This window comes from Globicephala melas, chromosome 6 (assembly GCF_963455315.2).
Source record: "Globicephala melas chromosome 6, mGloMel1.2, whole genome shotgun sequence".
Taxonomy (NCBI): domain Eukaryota; kingdom Metazoa; phylum Chordata; class Mammalia; order Artiodactyla; family Delphinidae; genus Globicephala; species Globicephala melas.
The window spans coordinates 13,585,643-13,598,086 of record NC_083319.1 but is presented as its reverse complement, the minus strand read 5'-3'; the positions used below and the strand labels follow the sequence as shown (position 1 = coordinate 13,598,086).

Genomic DNA, 12,444 nt, shown 5'->3' with positions numbered 1-12,444 from the left:
CCCAGTGCCCCACAGACAGCAGACGGGGCTGTCAATAAATGTCTGGTGAGCGCATGAGATAAAATGAGAATGGCACTGAGATGTGTCCTTTCAGGGGACAGGTTATTCTCCAATTCTTTTCAAAGAGCGTTCTGAGATGATTCCCGGCTTGGATCTCACATGCTCCATCACCTTTATTATTAAATCCAGTTAAAGAAGAAAAGGTATGGGATCAGCCATGACACTCTATTCCTTCTTCTTTTTTTTTTTTTTTTGTGGTACGCGGGCCTCTCACCACTGTGGCCCCTCCCACTGCGGAGCACAGGCTCCAGACGCGCAGGCTCAGCGGCCATGGCTCACAGGCCCAGCTGCTCTGCGGCATGTGGGATCTTCCCGGACCGGGGCACGAACCCATGTCCCCTGCATCGGCAGGCGGACTCTCAACCACTGTGCCACCAGGGAAGCCCTCTATTCCTTCTTGCTTAGAAGGTGCGTTCTGTTTGGAAAAGGAAAAGCCAGGGCTGAACTCAAGGTCATAACTCAACCTCCAGCTTTCAGATACAACTGTGATCGGTGGTGTTCCAGAGACCGTGAGAAGATGAGCCTTCTGGGCCACAGGGAAACCTCGGTCTCAAGCTTCTTCCCTGTGAATACCTCGTGAGCTTGCACAGACAGCCCGGGGCCCACAGCAAAGTTACAAAATGCAGAGGGCTGCATGCAACTCGGCCCCGCTGCTGGAAGAAGCCACTTGATGTCTATGTCAACAGCATTAGCACTGAGTGCAAGGAAAGGCCTGGGTGTGGAAGCAAACAGATCTGTACTGAGACTGTGGCCATCTCTCTCTGCCACTGTCTTCAGCCCCAGAGAAGTGTGAATGGTGATAGAACACAGGAGCTTGGGAATGAGGCGGGGATTTGAGACACATGAAAATGGGTAACTCCGAACATGTAAGCATCTTTTCAGACCCTCACCCAAGTCCAAGCTCTGAGAACCGAAAGCCTGTGTATAATTCAATGGGCATCAGGCCCTAACGGACATGAGGCTATTTATAAACGTTATCCCGCTTAGTGAGACTGTTGAAATGTTTCTTTGCATAAATATTGATGTATTTTGTTACGTGCTTGCTCCTGCTGCACGGGTGCATTACATAAATACCCGGCACCTAAAAAGTTCTGAATTCCGACATATCTGGCCCTAGGGATTCAGAAAAGGGATGGCGGACCTGTAATGGATCACGTTTAGGTGGGTTTCCTCGTCTCTAAAATGGGGTTAAAAATGGTGACGACTGTAAGAGTTGGCATCCATAAAATATTTAGCATCGTGCCTGGCACCATATAAATGCTCAAAAAAGGCTAGTTCGGGCTTCCCTGGTGGCGCAGTGGTTGAGAGTCCGCCTCCCGATGCAGGGGACACGGGTTCGTGCCCCGGTCCGGGAGGATCTCACATGCCGCGGAGCGGCTGGGCCCGTGAGCCATGGCCGCTGAGCCTGCGCGTCCGGAGCCTGCGCTCCGCAACGGGAGAGGCCACAACAGTGAGAGGCCCGTGTACCGCAAAAAAAAAAAAAAAAAAGCTAGTTCTTACTAGTGGTATCCATAAAACAGGCTGTTGGGAGGATCCAGTGAAGACAGCACAGTGCCTGGTAGTTAGCAAGAGCTCAGAGCATATTTGAGAGAAAAGAATAAGGGTTTTGGAATAAGAACATGTTAAACAATAAAGAGCAAACTGATGCAAATTCGGGACTCGAAAGGTTTATCCAGCTGTTCTGTGCTGCAGCCTGATTAAGAGCCCCTTGGCAATGCCAGGCGACTTTGATTTTCTTTGATCAAGCCCAGGCCAGCCGAAGCTTTATCAACCCCACCTGCTGAGGATCAAACGCAAATTTTCTCCTGGTGTAAGAAACATTAAATAGAGAAACGCACAAGCTCTCATGGTAGAGAACATGGACGCTTACGTCAGGGAGAGCCTGATATAAAATCAGACACACCCCCTAATCCCCTCTCCAAATGCAGCTGTTTGATTTTTTAATTTCAGAAATTAGCCTCAGAGGCAACTCTAGAAGCCCATTTCTTTCTGGACTCTATAAATGACGTGAATCTGCTTACTTTTGCTGCGGCCAGGCATCACTCTTGTTGGAAACTTACAGTTGGAAGCTGTGCAAATGAGCCGATCTCACATCCTTTAGCAAAGCACTGGAAATGGGTGTATACACGCTTCCTGAAATCTGGAACCCCAGTGTCTGGGGACAGAAGGGTTGGCAGGGTGGCCAGCGGGTCTTTTAAAACATTTTAATTTTTCTCTCTGGATAAAATGAGGCATTTGGCAGCCAATGGGGCCTAAAAGCCCTTCGCTGATGTGTTTGTCTCTCAGAATTTTCAAAACTGTGTCATTCTGAAGATTCGTGGTTGACTCTCTGACCCACCAAGTAGGAAAGTTGGGGTTGCTTCCAAATATCCCATTTAAGGGGTTGAGCACAGAATTAGGACCCACAGAGTACTAGCACCCTGCCTTATATGGGAGAGTGTAACTAGCTGAGTCACCTGGACCCCACCCCTCAGAGGATCATGTGAGCCCAGCCAGGCGCAGTTCCACCTGAGCCCTCCCAGCATCTCCCAGGCCCTCTTGTCATGGTGTTTGCGATTTCCCTCTGAATCCATCCCACCACTGGCACAGGCTGCTCCTGGGCCACTCCCAGAACTCAGTCCCTGCAACGGTTTCCACAGGAAACCGTCCCCACTCCTTGCTAAAAACCTGGGTGCATTTCGCAAGGCAGGGTCACACTGTAAGCCTGTCGTTCCTCCGCCGTCCTCGCCCCCTCCCCCCGCCTCCTCTTCCACTTGTTTGCCTGGAGTGTCAGACATTTCCATGTGGCCCATAAATTAATTCTTCCACACAGAATGATACACACACCCACGACTTCAGAGAATCTCCTAGTTTCACCCCAACTGATCTAAGTCAAGGTATTCCTTCCAGATAGAATTCCTCTCTGAAAGGAATTCTCGTGGCCCTTGTTTTCTCCATCCCATGTCGGGAAAAGGTGAGCATCTCAGCTGAATCACAGCACTCAGAAGCCCTGGAAAAGCCATTATCTTGGGAGAGAATGGCAACAGCAGCGGCAGAGGAAACCAAACCTTCCTGCAGGCTGAAGAATCTTCCTCTCTCCCCGTGATCCTTCCCCCTGCCCCTGGAACCCACAAGTGTTGCAAACAAAACAAAGCAGCTAAGGGGGTGGGGAGAGGGCTCAGGAGCTGACTGGGTATTAGTCACCCTGCACAAAACTCCGCTAAGAACGTGCAGCCCTATATGCACCACCCGGGGCAAGTTCTCTGGCTCTGAGCCTCTATTTACACAGACAAAAATGGAGCTTCAAACACCCTCCTCTGGGGTTCTTGAAAGGACAAAAGGAGACATGTTTGCACAGCACATTGTGACTGGTGGTCAGTAACTGCTCCACCAATGGCCGTGGAAACAAGGATGATGCTTTCCCAGGGGAGAGATTCAGAAAGGCGTGGCTCTGAGGGCAGAGCTGTGGTTCCCTCCGAGAGGAGACTTGGCCCTCCAGGGCAGCACCACACAGAAGAGTCAAGCGAGAGCCCTCCACGCCACGCGGTGATGCTGTGACGGTCAGCTCGGCTCCCCACCGCCCCCAGCTCGGGGTGCCGCTGTGCATGGCCTTTGCCCCCGTGGCTCACCATGGGCAGTGAAGGAAGCAGCGGCTCAAACGTCACGCCAGCTCCCACACAGAGCGGCTTTGGGAACCAGGGTCACGGGTTCCTCTGGCCTCAGTCTCCCCAGCCTTGAAACAAGTCCTCAGGCTTTCCTGATGGACCTAGGACCTGGATGAGAAATCAGCCACAGGGCTGGAAGTCTCATTTTATGAGGACAAGTTCACTCAGCCACATGGAGTTCATCTTGCTGCAATGGCCCACAGATTCCTGGAAGTGATGATCAAGAGAGAGGACGGCCAAGCAACTCATGTTGAGCCCACAGGCCAACTGATCCAGAAGTTTATGAAACCTCTGAGTCAGGACCCCCGGCAAGACTGGGCCTGCTCTCCCACTGGGGTGGAGAGTGGGGAAAGCCCAAACGCTGCCCCGAGGCGAGGCACTGCTCCTGCCTGGGGGAATCACTCCAGCCTGGGTGCCTGTCCCAGGGCTGCAGGTGGGGCCTGAATACTGACCCCACTCCCTGCAGACCTACCTGGGTCCCAGGAACAACCTGCCCCAGCTAGGCCTTGCTGAGCTCCCAGGAGCCCCCCACTTTGACCCACAAGAGAAGGAGCTGAACTAGCTGCTACTCTGCTCCCTGCTCAGGGGTCCCAGTGATCCAGACCTCACAGCCACCTGGTACCCACACCCCCCTCTCGCCATCCAGGATCGAAGAGCTGAGTTCTTCAGAGATCTGGCTGGTGCCAGCTGAGCAAGAAAGTGCCAGAAGGTTCACAGCCGTGGCATCACCGATAACAAGTTGTAAAGCTGAAAGAAACTTCTAAACTCGCAGCTATAAAAAGCAACCACTGACTAACCATGCTAGAGGCAAAACGGATTGGTCTTTGTCTCTGTTAAAAATGATACTACAAAATCAGCAGAGAGGCAGCCCAGGAGTACGCAGCCAAAGTATGACAGGGGCATCAGACAGCTGAGCACTACTAATCATTTTCTATTACTTTCACATTTTATTAGGATGTTTTCTGGATTTTGTCCTATGTCGAGTATTTGTCAATTTTTGTTATTTGTTGGGATGTCTCCTCACATTCTAAATAGTTTTCCATAACCATGGGTTTCATATCTACGGATTCAACTAACCACGGATCGAAAATGTTAAAAAACAAAAAATTCCAGAAAGTTCCAAAAAGCAAAACTTGAATTTGCTGCGTACATGCAACTATTTACATAGCATTTACATCATACTCGGTATTGTAAGTGATCTCCAGGTGACTTAAAGTGAACAGGAGGATGTGTGTAGGTTATATGCAAATACTATGCCGTTTATGCAAGGGACCTGAGCATCTTCAGATTCTGGTGTCTGTGAGATCCTGGAACCAATCCCCTGTGGATACCGAGGGACGACTGCATTCACTTCCACACTAATATTATACTTGCAACTCTGCATTCTTTTTCTTAAAGCAGACCCTGAAAATTGAATACGCTTCTGGCCCTGCAACACTTGGATGCCCCCCAACTGAACCAGGCCAGGCCCCAGGCTAAATGCTTTACCAGTAATCTCTCAGGTAAGCCTCACAACGACCCTGTGAAGGCATTCTAGTATCATGCTCATTTTACACATATGAAAATGGAGGCTCAGAAAGGTTAAGTGACTTGCCCAATGCCACACAGCATAAAGTGGTGGAGCCAGGATTCAGGTCCAGAGAGCTGGCCTCTAGTGTCCACCCTTTTAACTCTTTTGTTCTCAGTAAACATGCAGGCTTACCCATGGACTAACCACCCATGTCTCTCTGCAACATCCTCTCATTTTGCCTTTCATGATTACCACTTAGCAATTGACCCAAAGCCAGCTAATCACAGGCTAGACTCACTGAGGGGCTAGCTTCTCCTTGGACCAGCTGGTGAGCACTGGCTCAACTCCTCTGCCATTTCCAGGTGCCTCTTGTGTGCCTGGTGTGGGAGCCTTCCGCACTCACTCCATCCTGTTCATCCCTCATCCTGGTCAGCGCAGCGGCTTTTAGCTGAGGAAACTGAGCTTTGGCAAAGGCTGAGATAGATCACTGGGCTCACCCACAGGTGGGTGGTGTGTTTGAAAGGCAGACCCTGTGCCTCCCAGGCCCAGCTTTGGCAGGGGGTGGTGCTGAGGGTGAGGAGGGAGAATGCTGCTTTATCCTAAAACCTCTCTAAATTGGTGGGCATTACGGGGAAATGCTCCCTGTTGGGAGAAACATGTTATAATTCGTGGGGGAAAAAAAGTGCATGGAGGGCTGTTTCCAGTTATGTTTTTCATTACAAGCGTCAGAGTAAACACAGACAGAGGAAAACAAGAGACAAGCTTCAGACTAAATATACAACTAGCTGTCGCTCCAGCCATCACAGACGGAACAACCCGTTCTCGGAGGGACGTCTTGTAGTGCCCTTTCTTGAATCCCCTTCAGGAAATCCGAAGCCTGGATCCAGCCAGCTTTTCCTTGCTGCCTGGCCCAGAAATCAGTGTGCAAGAGTTTTTCCAAGAGAAAGAAGGGGAGGTCAATGAAGGGTCGGCGCTGCCCTGAGAGGGCTCTGCATCCACCCGCAACGCAGGTCCTGGGCCCCAAGACTCGCCCTCCTGCCCCTGCAATGGCACTTTGAGTCCTGCACAGAAAACCCCAGGCTGCAGCCACGCCCTGTGAGGTCCTGCCAGGGGCAGCAAACTAACAGGGACTGGACCAGCATCCCACCAGCACCCACTTGATCCGACGCCGGGGAGAGGAGGACTCTGTCTTCTTCTAGAACTACCGAGGGGACCAGCAAGCAGGGGAGAGCGGGGTTCCTCCCCCAGGGGCATGCACGCCGCAGCTGGCTCACAAAACCTCCAGTGACCCCGACAAGGCAGAGGTAAATCATTTCAACATGTCACGTACCTCATCGTCTGCTTCTCTCCCCCCAGAGTAAAAGGCAAAACAACAAAGTTCTATTGAGCTCCGTTCTGCAGAAAGAGGCCGGGCTGGGAGGAAAGGAAGGTGCTCCGTTCCAACTCCTGTCAAAAGAATAAACAGCTGTTTCGGGAAGAGGGGGGCAGACGGATCCCGCAGCAGCAGTCAGGGCTTTGTTCCTTGCTGGCCCTGGGAAGTGGGCCGTTTATCAGGCCTGTTGACTCAGAGCTGCATGCCAAGGCAGAGACGTTCCTCTCTGGGCCCGGGAACGGCCCGGCCTCCCTCACCAAGCGAAACTACAGGTCCAAACTAGGGCTGGTGTTGGAGGAAGGCAGGCCACCACCCTTGGGAGAGACGTACAGGCCACCTGCGTCACCCGCTCCTGGGCGAAAATGAGAACCGTTCTGAACCCAAACAACCCCAAGTGACAGCTACCAGGAACAGCTGATGGAGAGTTAAAAAGGAAGGGAAAAAAATGGAGAGGAGTGCTTGAAGGAGAGAGTCCTCAAGACTCTTGTTGTCAGCCACCTAAACGTTCCTCCACTTCGAGCCTCTCTTCCACATCCTTTAGGCTTCAGAAGTTGTTTTGTTTGAGCGCTATTTTTATAGAACGTTCTGAGATCGCCCGCATTGCAAGCCGAGCTATAAGAACTTTAAAAGGTCACTGAGGCCCAACCCTGCTCTTTGGCTGAATAATGCTTAACCCTTCCCACACCCACCTCCAGCTCCCAAAATAGAACTTCCCAGCTGGAAGGGACCTCACAGCGGTGGATTTTCAAATATTGAAACAGCGAAAGCTTTAAAAAAAAAAAAAGCACATGAAGTCATTCTCAGAACCCCTATGTGAAACAGAGGACACAGGGAGCTGTGGTTGATGCAGGGAAATGAAGCTTAAAGCCCCCCTACCCATCTCTCCCAAGTGGCCCTGGACACCTCCTTGGGAGTACAGACTGGAAACCCCAGACAGACCAAGGAGACGGGACCAAAACCAGATGGAAAGGGGCCAAGGACTGCCCCCCAGCCTCCAAGGGATGCCTAATCCAGCCTCTTCCTCTTGTTCTCCAGAGCCTTCACGGCCCCCTCCTCTGCGGGCATGAGCTAGTCGACCACAGTCTTCAGGGTCTGGAAGTGCTGCTTAACTACTTACTTAAATCCTTCCTGCCGGCATCTACTACAGCTAACCCAGCCACACCTTACAACCCAGTTATTCCACCCAGGTCTATACCTCAAAGAAAGTACACATAAGCTCACCCAGAGACACGGACTGGAACATTCACAGTGCACCAAAAACTGGCAACGACCCCAAGGCGCACCATCAGACAGATCGGGTGCGATCGAGCGTGGGAGTCCACGTACGTCAGCGAGAAGTAACCAGCTACAGCCACTGACAGCAGCAGGATGCGTCTCACACACACTTCTTTCTCACTGAGCGAAAGCAGGCCTGGGTGACTCCATCCACTGAGCGTCCAGAAATAGGCAAAACCAACCTGTGGCGCTAGAAGTCAGAGAGGGGGGTGGTAGAGACTGGGAAGGGGCCCCGGGGAGTTCCATGCTGTTTCTGGAGCCAGGCAGTGGTTACACAGGTGTGTCTACCTTGTGAAAATTCATCCCAAATGTCCCTTCTCTGTGTGTATGTTAAGAGCAAAAGTGAACAGAAACCCTCCTGCTGGAAACTGCATTCTCTGGGGCATTCTGTCTTTCCCTGACTCTGGCTCTCAGGACACAGGGTCACGGATAGACCTTGCTTTTTTCCTTCTCTTGGGGTGGACCTCCCAATACCGAGCACCACGGAGCACCTCACTATGGGCTCAGGGAAGATCTGTTGCATTAAATGATCCAGGCATCTGTACTGTGGTCAACAGGGAAGGGAAAGATGACAGCCTTTGGAGGCTAAGGAGCTGCGCTAAGATAAACCGGTCCTTTCTACGAGCAAGCACTGATCACACCGGTCTTCCGTTTTATAGTTTACAAAGCAGCCTCTCGCCTTTAGCTCAGTGAGTCCTCAGGCTCACCCACCCAGGGGTCAGGGAAGGGAGGGAGGCTCTGAGAGCCTCTGCGACTTGCTCGAGGTCACCAGCTGGTGGGTCTCATGCCGCCCTTCCTCCTGAGCTGCCCCCGGGGGACACTCTACAGGTTAGTGGAATCAGAAGCTCCAGATTGGTTAACCACAGCTCGACAGAGCATGCAAACCTGGAAGGCAGAAAATTCAACTTCCAGAGGATCCAACATGAAATTCCTCCCTCCCTGAAGCACAGACTCTCAAAACAAAGGAGCACATACTTGTGGTCGGTTTTTAATTGAGAGGCGGGGAACTGGAGCAAGGGAGCCTCAGGCCATGTTGCTCTGCTGATCAAAGGAGGCCAGAGGCTGTCCAGGTTAAGAGCCTGGCATCCCGGCCAGGCTGAGTAATCTCATCACTCGATGGTCACCAAGGTCCCTTCCAGCCCTAACAGTCCACGGGCCTGTCAGACGACAGCCAGCATTCAGGGCCTGTCTGTCTGCCACACCCCGACCTAGAGGCTCACACAGCCTCAGAGCTGCAGCCCAGGTGTGGAGATGCCCTGGCTTCACATCCCAGACCCCTTCTGGCCGGGAATCACGAAGGATCAGACCCCCACCCTGCTTACCTCTGTGGAAGTGTGAGGATTAATTGTTCTTGGCCAAGAATGCTACAGACACAAAAGTTTCAGGCTGTCACTGTTTGTTGAATCCTGAATGTGTTCAGGGCAGTTATAAAAGACTTTTTTTTTTTTTTTTGCGGTACGCGGGCCTCTCACTGTTGTGGCCTCTCCCATTGCGGAGCACAGGCTCCAGACGCACAGGCTCGGTGGCCATGGCTCACGGGCCCAGCCGCTCCGCGGCATGTGGGATCCTCCCGGACCGGGGCACGAACCCGCGTCCCCTGCATCGGCAGGCGGACTCTCAACCACTGTGCCACCAGGGAAGCCCTATAAAAGACATTCTTGCTGATGCTCGTGAGTGCTGGAGCAATTTGGTTGGTTTCCCCTTCTCTGTGTTGGGGGTAATCATAGTCCCCACCTCTCAGGGTAGGCCAGGAGCTTAGAGCATGGTGGTTCTGAATTTGGACTCTGGGCCCAGGCTGCCTGGATTTGAGTCCTGGCTCTGCCCCATATGCTGTGCAATCCTGGGCAACTTACTTAACTTCTCTGTGTCTCTGTTTCTACAGCCTATAAAATGGGGATAATAGTACTTGTATGGTAGCTGGCACATGGTAAGGGTATAGAGATACATATTACCCAGTGTTGCAAGAATTAAGGAGCTACTCCTTGAAAAGTGCTTGAGGTTCTCCATCACTGATAGTCTCTAGTGTTCAATTAATCCAAGGTTGCCGTTCCCTCGATTTTACATCGGTGTACGAAATAAAAATTTTGATCGTGTATTCCTCCAGGTTGGGGAAACGTGGGGAAGGAGAGGTTCCAGCCAATGTTTCCATTACCATTAAGTACTGCCACACACCTGTGAGCATCAGCGCTGAAATGATCTTGGTGAAAGCCCATGTGGCAAATAACTGCACCCAGGAGAGTTTGCACCTCCAAGTCTATTTCCTTGAGAAGAGCTGGAAACATGAAATCATGATGACTCTTTCCAAGCAACGCACAGCAAACCTTCTTGAGCTATGCCTCCATCCCACCTAACTCCAGGACAGACTCCACCAAAGCCGTGCTGGGGCGCTGCCCCTGCTTCCAGAAGCTTCCGTCCTGAGCCTCAGCCACACCCCTTGTACCAGGAAGCCCCTCCCTGGGGCTCACCTTGGTTCTTCATGCCGTAGGTCAGACTCTTTCTAGAGAAGGAAGATGCTGGCTTTGTTGACAGCTTGGAAGGTACGAGGAGCTTCCACCGAGGGGCAAGGACTGGGTTCTGAGGACAGCCTGGGCTTGAGCCCCCAATACAGGTGGCTGGATTTCCCCAACCGAGGAGTCTCCCCTCCCCCTCTACCCTCCCTTGCTTCCTCTCACCGCTTCCTCAGGCTGGTGGCCCCAGATGGAGGTGAAAAAGAGGCACCTGGTTGTTCTTATCACAATCGGGCGGTGGGTGCCGGGGGGTGCCCTCGACTCCCCTAGAAATTCTCACCCTTCCCTGAATGGAGAGAGGCTTGAAGCCAGTAGGCCAGTGCCCTGCCTCAGAGCAGAACTACTTCCTGAACAGGTGAGAAGCTCAGCGTCCCTCAAGGTCACAATCATGCCCTGTTTAGAGCCCACTGCTGTCTACAACGACCCATATACTTTTACACAACCCTAGGAGGGTAAGTAGGGTGAAGAGTACAGTCCCAAGTTATAAGGAAGGGAACTGAGGATAAAGTAAGAACCTTACAGAAGTGTACGGTCTGAGTCATTAACCCTGGAATGGAAGACAAGTTTAGGGTTTTTCCATGATTCTATCCCACCTTAACCTCCTATACCCCCGATGGTGGTGAAGCCAGACCAAACTGGGGATGCTAACGTATGTAGAAGAAGGCAGGGGCTGTGAACCAAATGCCACTGGAACCCAAGAGCTACTGGGGGGCGGGGGGTGCTTGTCTTCCATCTTGGTCACTTCCGGGTCTTCCCAGTACCTGGAACAGCACTTGGCACCTATTAGGTGCTCAATAGATATATGTTGAATGAATGCTGAGTGCAAGCCAGGAGCCAGGTGGGCAGCAGAATTGTATGAATTTGACCAGGTATAATGCAATAGGGAGTGATGGGGTCTGTGGTAAACTGGGGAACTTCTGCCCAAATCAGATCGAAATCAGATTTTCAAAAGAGAGAAAAAAGAATTGGGACTTCCCGGTGGTCCAGTGGTTAGAACTCTGCGCTTCCACTACAGGGGGCCCACGTTCGATCCCTGGTCGGGGGACTAAGATCCCGCAAGCTGCCCAGTGTGGCCAAAAATAAAAAATAAAAAGATAATAATAATAAGAGAAAAATAACTGCACCTAAACAGCACTTCTCTGATTACGGAATGTGATATATTGGCCACAGATGACTCCTTTTTTAAGGGAAATCATTTTGTACCAGAAACTAAAAGTACTGTTTGAACCCCTGCTCCGTTATCACCAGCCTGTGTGATGCAGCCATGTCCAGTTCCCTTCTCTGTGCCTCTGTTTTCTCATCTGTGGAGTGGACGGTCCCTCCCAATTCCACTCTGCCCTGCCTGAGCCTGAATCTGGGGGTACAGCTGTGGATCGGGCTCGTATAGAAATCTGACCAGGGGAATCTCAGAAGCCTTCATGGAGGAGGTGATGTGACTGGACCTTTTCAGGTGGGCTTCTCCTGCCTCCCAGCGACCTGGCATGTCTGTCTGCACAGGCCTTCACCCCTCTCTTCCTTCTCACTAAAGACAGGCTGGCAGGCAGCCCCCCCCTTCAGGATTTGTAAATCCTCTTCAGCTCAGGCCCGGTCCCCCCAGGAGGTCCTGTGGGGTCATCTTATGAACGAACCAGCTTTGGCTTTTGGAGGCAGGGGCCAGGATGCCACAGAACCCCCAGGCCACTCAGGAGCCCTTCTGAAGCCTCCCAAAGGAGGCCCCAAACACACCGGTGAAAGAAAAGAGGAAATGGGGCACAATTCTGGCCCCAAAACAGAGAAACTCAGCCAAGCAAAGAGAAGGGAAACCAGTTTTTTGAGAGAGGGGACTCCGAGTCTGGCAGAGCCACAGAGAACTTTCTCCCAACCTGGCTCACTGCGAGGCCGGGGTGAGGACTCACCGTACCGTGAAGATAAGGAGGCTAGGCAGGCTGCCCCACTCAGCCCAGCCCAGCCCAGCCCAGCCCCAGAAGCATTTCCTTCCAAAGAGCCTGTGGAAGGGGATGGATTGCAGGGAAGAAAATGTTTTAAAAATTGAAGTCAAGACCAATAATACAACCAGATAAAAGAAAGCCCAAGAAA

The 12,444-nt window shown here is 51.9% G+C and overlaps 1 protein-coding gene across 7 annotated transcripts in view; it reads right to left on the bottom strand.

The window, feature by feature from the left end:
- GGTA1 (glycoprotein alpha-galactosyltransferase 1 (inactive)) overlaps nt 1-12,444 on the bottom strand; it is a 70,269-nt gene that overhangs the window by 23,167 nt on the left and 34,658 nt on the right. For 3 of the 7 annotated variants that reach the window (XM_060300526.2, XM_030858792.3, XM_030858793.3), the window contains exon 2: nt 6,545-6,660. The exons of 3 other annotated variants lie outside the window; for them this stretch is intronic. The gene's annotated coding sequence lies outside the window, so the exon portion shown is untranslated. Of the gene's footprint in view, nt 1-5,512; nt 5,640-6,544; nt 6,661-12,444 lie in introns of those variants that run through there. One more of the 7 variants, XM_030858797.3, reaches the window with a different exon arrangement.